Source organism: Neovison vison, chromosome 6, assembly GCF_020171115.1.
Source record: "Neovison vison isolate M4711 chromosome 6, ASM_NN_V1, whole genome shotgun sequence".
Taxonomy (NCBI): domain Eukaryota; kingdom Metazoa; phylum Chordata; class Mammalia; order Carnivora; family Mustelidae; genus Neogale; species Neogale vison.
In genome coordinates, this window is record NC_058096.1 from 87,669,871 (window position 1) to 87,681,505 (window position 11,635).

At 36.1% G+C, this 11,635-nt stretch overlaps 1 pseudogene; it reads left to right on the plus strand.

The window, feature by feature from the left end:
- Positions 1 to 2,914: 2,914 nt before the first annotated feature.
- On the plus strand, positions 2,915 to 5,039 carry LOC122910094 (annotated as a pseudogene).
- The last annotated feature ends 6,596 nt before the right edge of the window (positions 5,040 to 11,635 follow it).

Below are 11,635 nucleotides of genomic sequence, written 5' to 3' on the forward strand. Positions count from 1 at the left end.
CAAGTGTGGGGGAAAAGTCACTTTAATAGTTCTCTACTTTAAGGTCCTTTCCCTTTAGCTCCTGGAGGAAATGGTAACCCCTTTTTGGTGTTTAACAAACAAAAAAAAGAACAATAGGAAAACAAAATACATATGAACATGTATGTTGATCTTTCTAACTTGTGAACCAATCAAGCACAGATAATTCTGAAAGTATGTACAGTAATCAAAAAGAAAATCTGGTGAGTTTGCTTTAACTCTTTTATTCACTCTCACTTAAAGTCATGAAGCTTCTAAAAGATCAGAAACTGGTTTTTAATGGATAGCCAACTACCACTAGAAAGTAGGGCAGGAAGACTTAACACTTTGTAAATTTTTAGAGAGATAGATAATGGGTTTCCAGCTGCTTGAGATTAGGATCAAATATTTGTGTGCAAGATGATTTCACTTGCTTTTGGTGCGGAGGGTATAGAATAGTGTTTGTTGGCATTGTAACAGCATCTTTGTGCTGTAGGTGCATTTCATAGTGACTCCCTTTGACTGTGGTCCTTCTGAATGACTTCATAGAGTAATTTTTAAGTAGTTTATACATACTTCAAAGTTGAAAACTGAATTACTAAAAAGAGTGAGATTTTTTTTTTTCTAAAAGGCTTCTAAAGTAAAATTCCAAATAGACACTAATCAACGTTAACAAAAAAATGGATAAATAATCGGGGCACCTGGGTGGCTCAGTGGGTTAAGCCACTGCCTTCGGCTCAGGTCATGATCTCAGAGTCCTGGGATCGAATCCCGCATCAGGCTCTCTGCTCAGCAGGGAGCCTGCTTCCCTCTCTCTCTCTCTGCCTGCCTCTCCATCTACTTGTCATTTCTCTCTGTCAAATAAATAAATAAAAAATCTTAAAAAAAAGGATTAATAATAGAATGATCAAGGACTTTTTTTTAATTTCTAAATTAAAATAGCTAGATGCAATAGAACATGTCCTGAACATGTCTTGGGTTTAATACTGGAAGCACTCAAAGTATGAAAGACTCTATTATTGCCTCTTTCAAAGAGTCAAAAACAGAATCCTACATCATTTTGCTTTATTATTAATTATAGCGTCATTGCTTACTCTCTTACCTCACCAGCCCTTTACCTCCAATGGTTCAACCATCTTCATATAAACAGAGTTCCACAGAGCAACCCCAGATTGCATGAAGTTAACTAGGACATTCTGAACTGATATTGCCAGCCAGAATAGAGCTAAATTCTAATGACTCATCACAGTGCAGCTTTTGTAGAAAAGAAGGCTTTGCTCCTCCCTAAAACAAGAGTGGTTTTCAAGAACTCTAACTAAACCCATTTTTATTTCACAGTAGTTCTTTCCAGTCTGCCTTCAACCTTCAATGTACAATGTCTATGTGTATTTATTTTTCTGTATTCAATAATATGGTGATAGATGCATTGTTTTTACTCTCTCACTTTTTATTTTATTTATTTATTTATTTATTTTTTACTTCACATTATTAAATATTTCTTAAAAGCTTGATTTTAGTCAGCCTGAGCTGCCATAACAAAATACCACAGATTGGATAGCTCAAATAACAGATAATTATCCTCTCACAGTTCTGGACATTAGAATTCCAAGATCAGGGTACCAGCAGAGCTGATTCCTGGTACAACTTACATTCTTTGTTTTCAGATAGCTACCTTCTTGTGATTAGGAGGGACCTTTTTTTTTTTTCTTTTTTTAAGATTTTATTTATTTATTTGACTGAGACAGTGATCACAAGTAGGCAGAGGGGGAGGGGAAAGCAGGCCCCCTGCTGATCAGGGAGCTTGGTGCAGGGCTACATCCCTGGATCCTGAGATCCTGACCTGAGCCAAGGCAGAGGCTTAACTCAGTGAGCCAGCCAGGCACCCCAGGAGTGACTGGGTTTTGAATCACAGTGAGGACTTTTGGGTGAATTCTGATGAATTGAAGACCTTGAACTTCCTTTGACTTTCTTTTGTGGGCAGAAATAGCAGAATCCTTCCCAGTCAAGGAATTAGCTAAGTATTGCTTATTATTCCCCCAAGGATCTCACCTGACAGTAGCTTTTTAGGTGGATGCCAGTTCTCAGTTCCTACCTCCATTAGTTTTCCCTGTACTTAGACTTGCAACTAGATGCAACAGACCATAAAAGGATGACTACAGAACCAATCTGACTGGATGCACCAGATACAACAAAGAATTACAAAATTTTATCAAGCTATATTGACACAAACCTGATGAATGCAGGTGGGAATAAGTCTAAGAGTACTATACAAGAGATGAAAAAAAGTGTATTCTTAGATCTGGCTGAATTTACTGATATCGTTACACTGACCAAAAGACCCTAAACAATATTGAATTAACAATAGTGAATGCATAATTTGGAATATGTGAAAGTAGCTCTAACACTTTACTTATTTGCTTGAATAAAACCTGGACTCAATAGTGACCTGCATTAAATGAAGCTGAGATTTCAGAACATAACTGTTATACTCTGAAGGGAAAATCTAAAGGTTTAAGGAGATGGGTGTACTTATAAGTTTATTATGTGGGATCTCCCTATCCTTAATTCTGTCACCTGGGACTGTCCAGAGGATGTGTCCTTCACCAATACCTTGAGCAATATATTTCTTTGAAAAATGTCACCATCACTGGAAAAGCTCTATATTTATTTGCTTTTATCTGCAAGCTGAAGATTACAGCTGAAGATACTGTCATTGCAGTGAGTTCTCAGACCTAAGTGGTATGATAGGATCCCAGGGCTGCAGATACTGATTAATGATCAGAAGATATATGAGCATGATCATCATAAGGGGCAATAGGATTTGCAGTAATCAGAATATTCTGACACAGATCTTTGCTAGGGACTAACTGATTATAGGGACACTAGGTTTGAGATACATGAGTATTTCCTTGTAAGCATGATCATTAAAAGGGGCAACAGGGTTTGTAGTAATCAGAATATTTTGACATAGATCTTTGCTAGGTACTAATTGATTATAGGGACACTATGTTTGACATACAGGAGTATTTCCCTAAAATCAAGTGGGAAAACCTCGCAGTTTACTCAATTCCCAGACTTGAGCCAATTCAAGAACTAAACTATGAAATTCGAATCAAATAAATTGTTTTAAGTATATGGCTTTGGACTATGCATCAAAGTCATTAGCTTTAATTAACACCTTTCCAGACAATAGGATTAGCTGAAAGGAAATCTAGGGCAAGAAGGCTCTCTTTAAGGATGGTTTACATATCACATCTTCTCATATTCCATTGGCTTGAAATACTGTCATGGTAGTATCTCACTGCTCAGGAAAATTGAGGAGGTAATCTATAGCTGAGAAGCTATTTGCCTATTCAAACTTCAAGAAATCTATTCCTGAAAACAAGAAAAATGAGTAATGAATGAAAAATGGCATCTTTTAAATCTTTTTCTAAGATTTATTTTTTTTATTTATTTGAGAGAGACAGAGACAGAGACAGAGAGAATGACAGCTAGGGAAGATGCAGAGGGAGAGGGGAAGAGAGAATCTCAAGAAGATCCACAGTAAGCATAAGTCTAGCACAGGACTCCATTTCACAACCCTGAGATTGTGACTTGAGTCAAAACCAAGAGTCAGATGCTTAACCAACTCAACCACCCAGGTGTCCGTCTGTTAAATCTTTAATAGTGTTTCCCTCCCTCCCCATTTTACTTTTTTGTTTTTTATTTAAATTAATATAGATTAATAACTTTCTTTGTACTAATATTACTAATCACTGCCTACTACTAATCACTGCCTACTTGATATAACAAATATATTTAGAATCCTGAATCATAAATTTTGAATAATACAGATTCTTTGCAAATATATTAGGTAAAGACTATTATGAATTTTTGGAAAAAATCTAAAGCATATCCTAGTAAATATCAGAGTTGAACTTATAGAACCAGTTCTTCTGGGGCACCTGGGTGGTTTAGTTGTTAAGCATTTGCCTTTGGCTCAGGTCATGATCTGAGGACCAAGTCCTGCATCTGTCTCCCTGCTCAGTGGGAAGCCTGCTTCTCTCTCTCCCACTCTCCCTGTTTGTGTTCCCTCTCTCTCTCTCTCTCTCTCTCTCTCTCTGTCATATGAATAAATAGAATCTTAAAAAAACATAGAACCAGTTTTTCTAATAATGATGATAGATAATAGAAATGACTAACAAGAGATAATAGAATTCTTCTTCTCCAAGAACTAAATGGCGGATGATATCAGTGCTGCTGAAGGGCCCTGGAATGGGAGGCCACTGCAGGGTTTGGCAGTGGTATCCAGGGCCTGGATAGGGGCTGCCGCTGAGGTGGCAGAGCTCAAAGAAGGTCAAGGACAAGGGGTAGATCCCCATTACCAAGTGGGCCACCTGGTTAAGAATATAAAGATCAAGTTCCTGGAGATCTCTTTCTTCTCTCTGCCCCTCAAGGAATCTGAGATCATTGACTTTCCTGGGATATATCCCTCAAGGATAAAGTTTTGAAGGTTATGCCTATGCAAAAGCAGACCCAGGCTGGCATTTATTACCATCAGAGATTTCAATGGGCAGATTGGTCTAGGTGTTAAATGTTCTAAGGAGGTAGCCACTGCCATCCATGGGGACATCATACTGGCTAAGTTTTCCATCACCCTCTGCAGTGAGGCTACTGTGGTAACAAGATCACCTAGCTCCACACTTTCACATGCAAGGTGATCAGCCACTATGGCTCTGTGCTGGTGTGCCTCGTTCTTAACCCAGGGGCACTGACATTGTCCAAGAAGTTACTGATGATGGCCAATATTGACAACTGATATACTTTAGCCAGAGGCTGAACTGGTATCCTGGGCAATTAATTATACCAAAGCCACTTTTGATGCCATTTCCAAGACTTACAGCTATCTCATCCCTCACCTCTGGAAGGGGATTGTGTTCACTAAGTGTCCCTATCAGGAATTCACTGACCGTCTTGTAAAGACCTACACCAGAGTTTCCATGTAGAGTACACAGGCTCCAACTGTGGTCACCAAACAGTTGTATATAAGTATAAATAACTAAAACAAATAAAAAATTGTGAAAATTTAAAAATACATATGATAAGGATCCAAAAACACACATGGGATGAAGCTAATACAGTAGTATAAAATAAAAACAAAGAGTAAGTGTTCAGGATAAGAGCTTAGGAGAAAAAAAAATCAGTATAAACTTCAGTGTTCTGTAGTAAAGCATTTCTTTCAGCATGCTGCTATTTCTGTCAACTTCTAAAAATAAACAGAAGGTACTATTCAATTTGTTATTCTAAAATGTATTTCAAAATTTAATATATTTTTAACATGCATTACAAAATTTTCCAAGATATATTCCAAATTAACATGTCCAAACTTGAACTCTAGCTTACTGACCTTGTCATCGTCATCTCAATAAAGGTTAACTCTAGGTTTCCAGTCACTCATGACAAATGCTTGGGCAGCCAAATTGATTTCTCTTTTCCATCTCCTCTGTCACTGATCCATAGACAACATTTTTTTTTCTCTGACTTCAGAATAAGTCTGAAATATGATCACTTACCAATACTTTCACAGCATTAAAATGGAACAAATTACCCATATGACTAATACCATGAATGATTCAAATGAATATGCTGAATGTGAGAACATGAAAACAAAACAGTACACACTGTGCAATTTTATTTATAAGATGTCCTAAAACTAGTCTATGGTTTAAAAAGTGATTTTCACTAGCTGGAATGCTGACTGAGAAGAAATAAGACAGAAAATTCTAATGGAAATTTTCTATTGGAAATTTTTCTAATGGAATTTTTCTATCAATAGGTATATAGTTTAGCTAGGTATACATTATTAAAAATTCATTGGATTTTAATATTAAAATGTGTTCACTCACTAAATGCAAATTTTACACAACACAATGGGAACAAGTATTTAATTTCTAAGTTTGCTTTTCACATGATTATGGATAAAAAATCCTAAAACTACTATTTGTTATGCTAGGCTTAAGCAAATGAATAAACATACTGAGGATGATAAAAGTTGTATTTCTCAATGTGGAGCAAGGAGTTAAAGATATGGAAAATGAAGGCGCTAGAAGAAACTTGGGTTGTTGCTTTGAATTAGAGATGTCTGTATAGATACACACAAACACACACATATGCATGTATACCTTATACCCGTACACACAACTGTATATTTCCTTTTATATCTGTTTATGCAGAAGACTTAAAAACAATGCTACACCAGTGACAATGAGCACATGTAAATAAATAATGGTTTCTAAATAAAATTCCTCACTAAATTAACCAAGGGAAATAGTCGGTTTCAGGGTGTGGCTTGTAAAGTAGAAAATAAACCTAGTACTGATTTTTATACTGGAGAGTGAGGAAATAATTAAAGAATTATAGGACCACGTCACAAGGAGACACAAAACTTAAAGAGGCTTCCACTGGCCAAATTGGGGAGAAGTCAGGCATCAAAATACATAATAATAATCCATTGAATGAAATTAAAAATCATAAAATTTATACTGATACATTAAATATCACAAAAAGAAAATATCTTTATTAAAATAGAGGCTGAAGAATATAGAAGGAATATTGAAACTGGAAAATCATCAATGGATGTTAAACTATTTATTGGAATATTGATAAGAGAATATTAAAATATTTTTATAGTTTTCCCCAAGCAATTTTAATTAGAAAAAGAAAAAAAGTAGTATTTACAGAGTAACCTGACAGGCACAACTTTCAGTGATTAATATTTAACATCACCAATATTAGAAAATCTTAAAGAAATCCCACCCCACATATGTGACTTAAACAGAGTCATGGAAAAATGTCAGAAGCACACAAATTAAGGCATATTCTACCTACATTAAAAAAAAAAAACATATACTGTATTATTTGTTTCAGGGGTACAAGTCTGTGATTCATCACTTACACAATTCACAGCATTTACCATAGCACATACCCTCCCCAAAGTCCATCCCCTGACCACCACCACATCCCTCCTGTCCACCCCAATCCCCTCTAGCAGCCCTCTGTTTGTTTCCTGAGATCAAGATCTCTTATGGTTTGTTTCCTTCTCTGGTTTCATCTTTTTTTCATTTTTCCCTCCCTTCTTCTATGATCTTATGTCTTGTTTCTCAGATCTCTCATATCAATGAGATCATATGATAGTTGCATTTCTCTAACTTATTTTGCTTAGCATAATACCCTCTAGTTCCAGACATGTCATTGGAAGTACAAAGATTTCATTTTTGATGGCTGAATAATATTCGTGTGTGTGTGTGTGTGTGTGTGTGTGTGTGTAATTTTCCTTATCCTTTCATCTGTTGATTGACATCTAGACTCTCCATAGTTTGGCTATTGTGGACATTGCTTCTATAAATATTAGGGTGCACATGCTCCTTCAGATCTTATCTTTGTATCTTTAGGATAAATACACAGTAGTGTGATTGCCACGTTGAAGGATAGTTCTAATTTCAACTTTTTGAGGACCCTTCATACTGTTTTCCAGAGTGGCTGTACAGTTTGCATTCCCCCTGACAGTGTAGGAGAATTCCTCCTTCTCCACATCTTGCCAACACCTTTCATTTCCTGACTTGTTAATTTTAGCTATTCTGACGGGTGTGAGGTGGTAACTCACTGTGGTTTTGATTTGGATTTCCCTGATGCCAAATGATGTTGAATACTTTTTCTTTTGTCTGTTTGCCTTTTTTTGTCTTCATTGCAGAAATGTCTATTCATGTCTTCTGCCCATTTCTTGACTGGATTATTGTTTGGGTGTGGAATTTGGAAAGTTCTTTACAGATTTTAGATACCATCCTTTATCTGATATGTCATTTGCAAATATCTTCTCCCATTCTGTCAGTTGTTTTTTGGTTTTGTTGACTCTTTCCTTTGCTGTGCAAAGGCTTTTGATCTTGATGAAGTCCCAATAATTCATTTTTGCCCTTGCTTCCCTTGCCTTGGTGATGTTTCTAGGAAGAAGTTGCTGTGGCTGAGGTTGAAGAGGTTGCTGCCTGTATTCCCCTCAAGGATTTTGATGGACTCTTGTCTTACATTGAGGACTTTCATCTATTTGAGTCTATTTTTGTGTGTGATGTAAGGAAATGATCCAGTTTCATTCTTCTGCATGTGGCTGTCCAATTTTCCCAAAATCTTTTGTTGAAGAGACTCTTTTTTCCATTGGACATTCTTTCATGCTTTATCTAAGATTAGTTGACCATAGACTTGAGAGTCCATTTCTGGGTTCTCTATTCTGTTCCATTGATCTATGTGTCTGTTTTTGTGCCAGTACCATACTGTCTTATTGATTAGAGCTTTGTAACAAAGTTTGAAATCTGGAACTATGATGCCACCAACTTTGGTTTTCTTTTTCAACATTACTCTGGCTATCCAGAGTCTTTTTGAGTTACATATAAATTTCAGGATTATTTGTTCCATTTCTCTGAAAAAAAATGATAGTACTTTTATAGGGATTACATTAAATGTGTAGATTGCTTTAGATAGCCCAGACATTTTCAGAATATTTGTTCTTCCAATCCATGAACATGAAACGTATTTCCATTTCTTTGTGTCTTCCTCAATTTCTCTCAGGAGTACTTTATAGTTTTCTGAGTACAGATTATTTGCCTCTTTGGTTAGATTTAATCCTAGGTATCTTACAGTTTTGGGTGCAATTGTAAATGGGGTTGACTCCTTAATTTCTCTTTCTTCTGTCTTGTTATTGATGTATAGAAATGCAACTGATTTCTGTGCATTGATTTTATATCCTGACACTTTGAATTCATGTACGAGGTCTAGCAGTTTTGGAGTAGAGTCTTAGGTTTTCAATCCATGACATCATGTCCTCTGCAAAGAGTGAGAGTTTGGCTTCTTCTCTGATGATTTGGATGCCTTTTATTTCTTTTTGTTGTCTGATTGCTGAGGCCAGGACTTCTAGTACTATGTTGAATAGCAGTGGTGTTAATGGACATCCATGCCAACGTTCCTGACCTTAGGGGAAAAGCTCTCAGTTTTTCCCCTTTCAGAATGATATTTGCTGTGTGGTTTTTCATAGATGGCTTTGATGATATTGAGGTATGTATCCTCTATCCCACACTGTGAAGAGTTTTGATCAAGAAAGGATGCTATACTTTGTCAAATGCTTTTTCAGCATCTATTGGTAATATCATATGGTTCTTGTTCTTTCTTTTATTAATGTATTGTATCACATTGATTGATTTGCATATGTTGAACCAAACTTGCAGCCCAGGAATAAATCCCACTTGGTCATGGTGAATAATCCTTTTAATGTACTGTTGGGTCCTATTGGCTTATATTTTGGTGAGAATTTTTGCATCCATGTTCATCAGGGATATTGATCTGTAATTATCCTTTTGGATGGGGTCTTTGGTTTTGGGATCAAGGTAATGCTGGCCTCATAAAATGGGTTTGGAAGTTTTCCTTTCATTTCTATTTTTTAGAACAGTTTCAGGAGAATAGGTATGAATTCTTCTTTAAATGTTTGGTAGCATTCCTCTGGGAAGCCATCTGGCCCCGTTTCATGCTCATGGATTGGAAGAACAAATATTCTGAAAATGTCTGGGCTATCTAAAGCAATCTACACATTTAATGTAAACAAGAGGCTCTTATTTCTTGGGAGATTTTTGATGACTGCTTCCATCTCCTTGCTGGTTATGGGTCTGTTCAGGTTTTCTATTTCTTCCTGGTTCAATTTTAGTAGTTTGTTTGCCTCTAAGAATGCATCCATTTCTTCCAGATGGTCAAATTTGCTGGCATATTGTTGCTCATAATGTGTTTTTATTATTGTTTGTATTTCTTTGGTGTTGGTTGTGATCTCTCCTCTTTCATTCATGATTTTATTAATTTGGACCTTTTTTCTTTTTGATAAGTCTGGCCAGGGGTTTATCAATCTTGTTAATTATTTCAAAGAACCAGCTCCTAGTTTTGTTGATTTGTTCTACTGTTAGATCTTCTTGTTGGAGAGACCCTGTAAGTATGATATAGTGTTTTCCTCATCTCTTATTAAAGTCTTTGGCTTAAAATCTAATTTGTCTGATATAAGGATTGCCACCTGAGCTTTCTTTTGATGTCTATTAGCATGGCAAATTGTTTTCTACCCCTCACTTTAAGTCTGGAGGTGTCTTTCAGTATAAAATGAGTTTCTCACAGACATATCAATGGATCCTGTTTTTTGTTTGTTTTGCTTCTTTTTGTTTTGTTTTGAATTCTTTCTGATACCCTTTGTCTTTTGATTGGGGCATTTAGCCCATTTACATGCAGGGTAACTATGAATTTAGTGCAATTATATTGCCTGTAAGGTGACTGTTATACTGTGTATTGCCTCTATTCCTTTCTGGTCAATGTTACTTTTAGGCTCTCTCTTTGCTTAGAGGACCCCTTTCAATATTGCCTGTAGGACTGGTTTGGTGTTTGCAAATTCTTTTAGTTTTTGTTTGTCCTGGATGCTTTTTGTTTCTCCTTCTATTTTCAGTGTCAGCCTAGCTGGTTATAATATTCTTGGCTGCATATTTTTCTCATTTAGTGTTCTGAATATATCATGCCAGTCCTTTCTGGACTGCCAAGTCTCTGTAGATAGGTCTGCTGCCAATTAAATATTTCTACCTTTGTAGTTTACAGACTGCTTTCTTGAGCTGCTTTCAGTATTTTCTCTTTGTCTCTGTGACTTGTAAGTTTTATTATTAAATGATGGGCTGTTAACCTATTTTTATTGATTTTGATGGGGGTTCTCTCTGCCTCCTGGATTTAATGCCTGTTTCCTTCCCCAAATTAAGGATATTCTCTGCTATAATTTGTGCTGATATACATTCTGCCCATTTCTTTCTTTCTTTCTTCTCCTGGGATTCCAATTATTCTAATACTGTTTCATCTTATGGTATTACTTATATCTCAGATTGTCCCCTCATGATCCAGTAGTTGTTTATCTCTCTGTTTCTCAGTTCTTTATTCTCCATCATTTGGTCTTCTATATCAGTAATTCTCTCTTCTGCCTCATTTATCCTAGCAATAAGAGTCTCCATTTTTTATTGCACCTTATTAACAGCTTTTTTTTTTTTTAATTTCAACTTTGTTAGATTTTAGTTCTTTTATTTCTCCAGGAAGGGATTCTCTAGTATCTTCTATCCTTTTTTCAAGCCCAGCTAGCATCTTTATAATTGTCATTCTGAACTCTGGTTCTGACATCTTATTAATGTCTGTATTGATTAGGTCCCCACCAGTTGGTACTGTCTCTTGCATTTTGTTTATTTGTTTGTTTTTGAGGTGAGTTTTTCTGCCTTGTCATTTTGTCCAGAGAAGAATAGATGAATGAGAGAACAAAATGCTAAAAGGGTAACAACAACCCCAGAAAAATATACACTAAATGAATCAGAAGAGACCCGAAATGGGGGGGAGGCATATATATGTGTGTGTGTGTGTGTGTGTGTGTGTGTGTGTATAAAATCAGGCTGGTGAACAAAACAGAGTCACACAGTTGATTTGGGGTATGTTTTGGTCTGTTAGAAGGAACTGTCTCCCCAAATTTTAAAGACAGAAAAAGTTGTTCATATACAAAAATAAGGGTATATATGATGAAGGATTGGAATATAAATGTAAAGATGAAAATTTAAAAATGTTT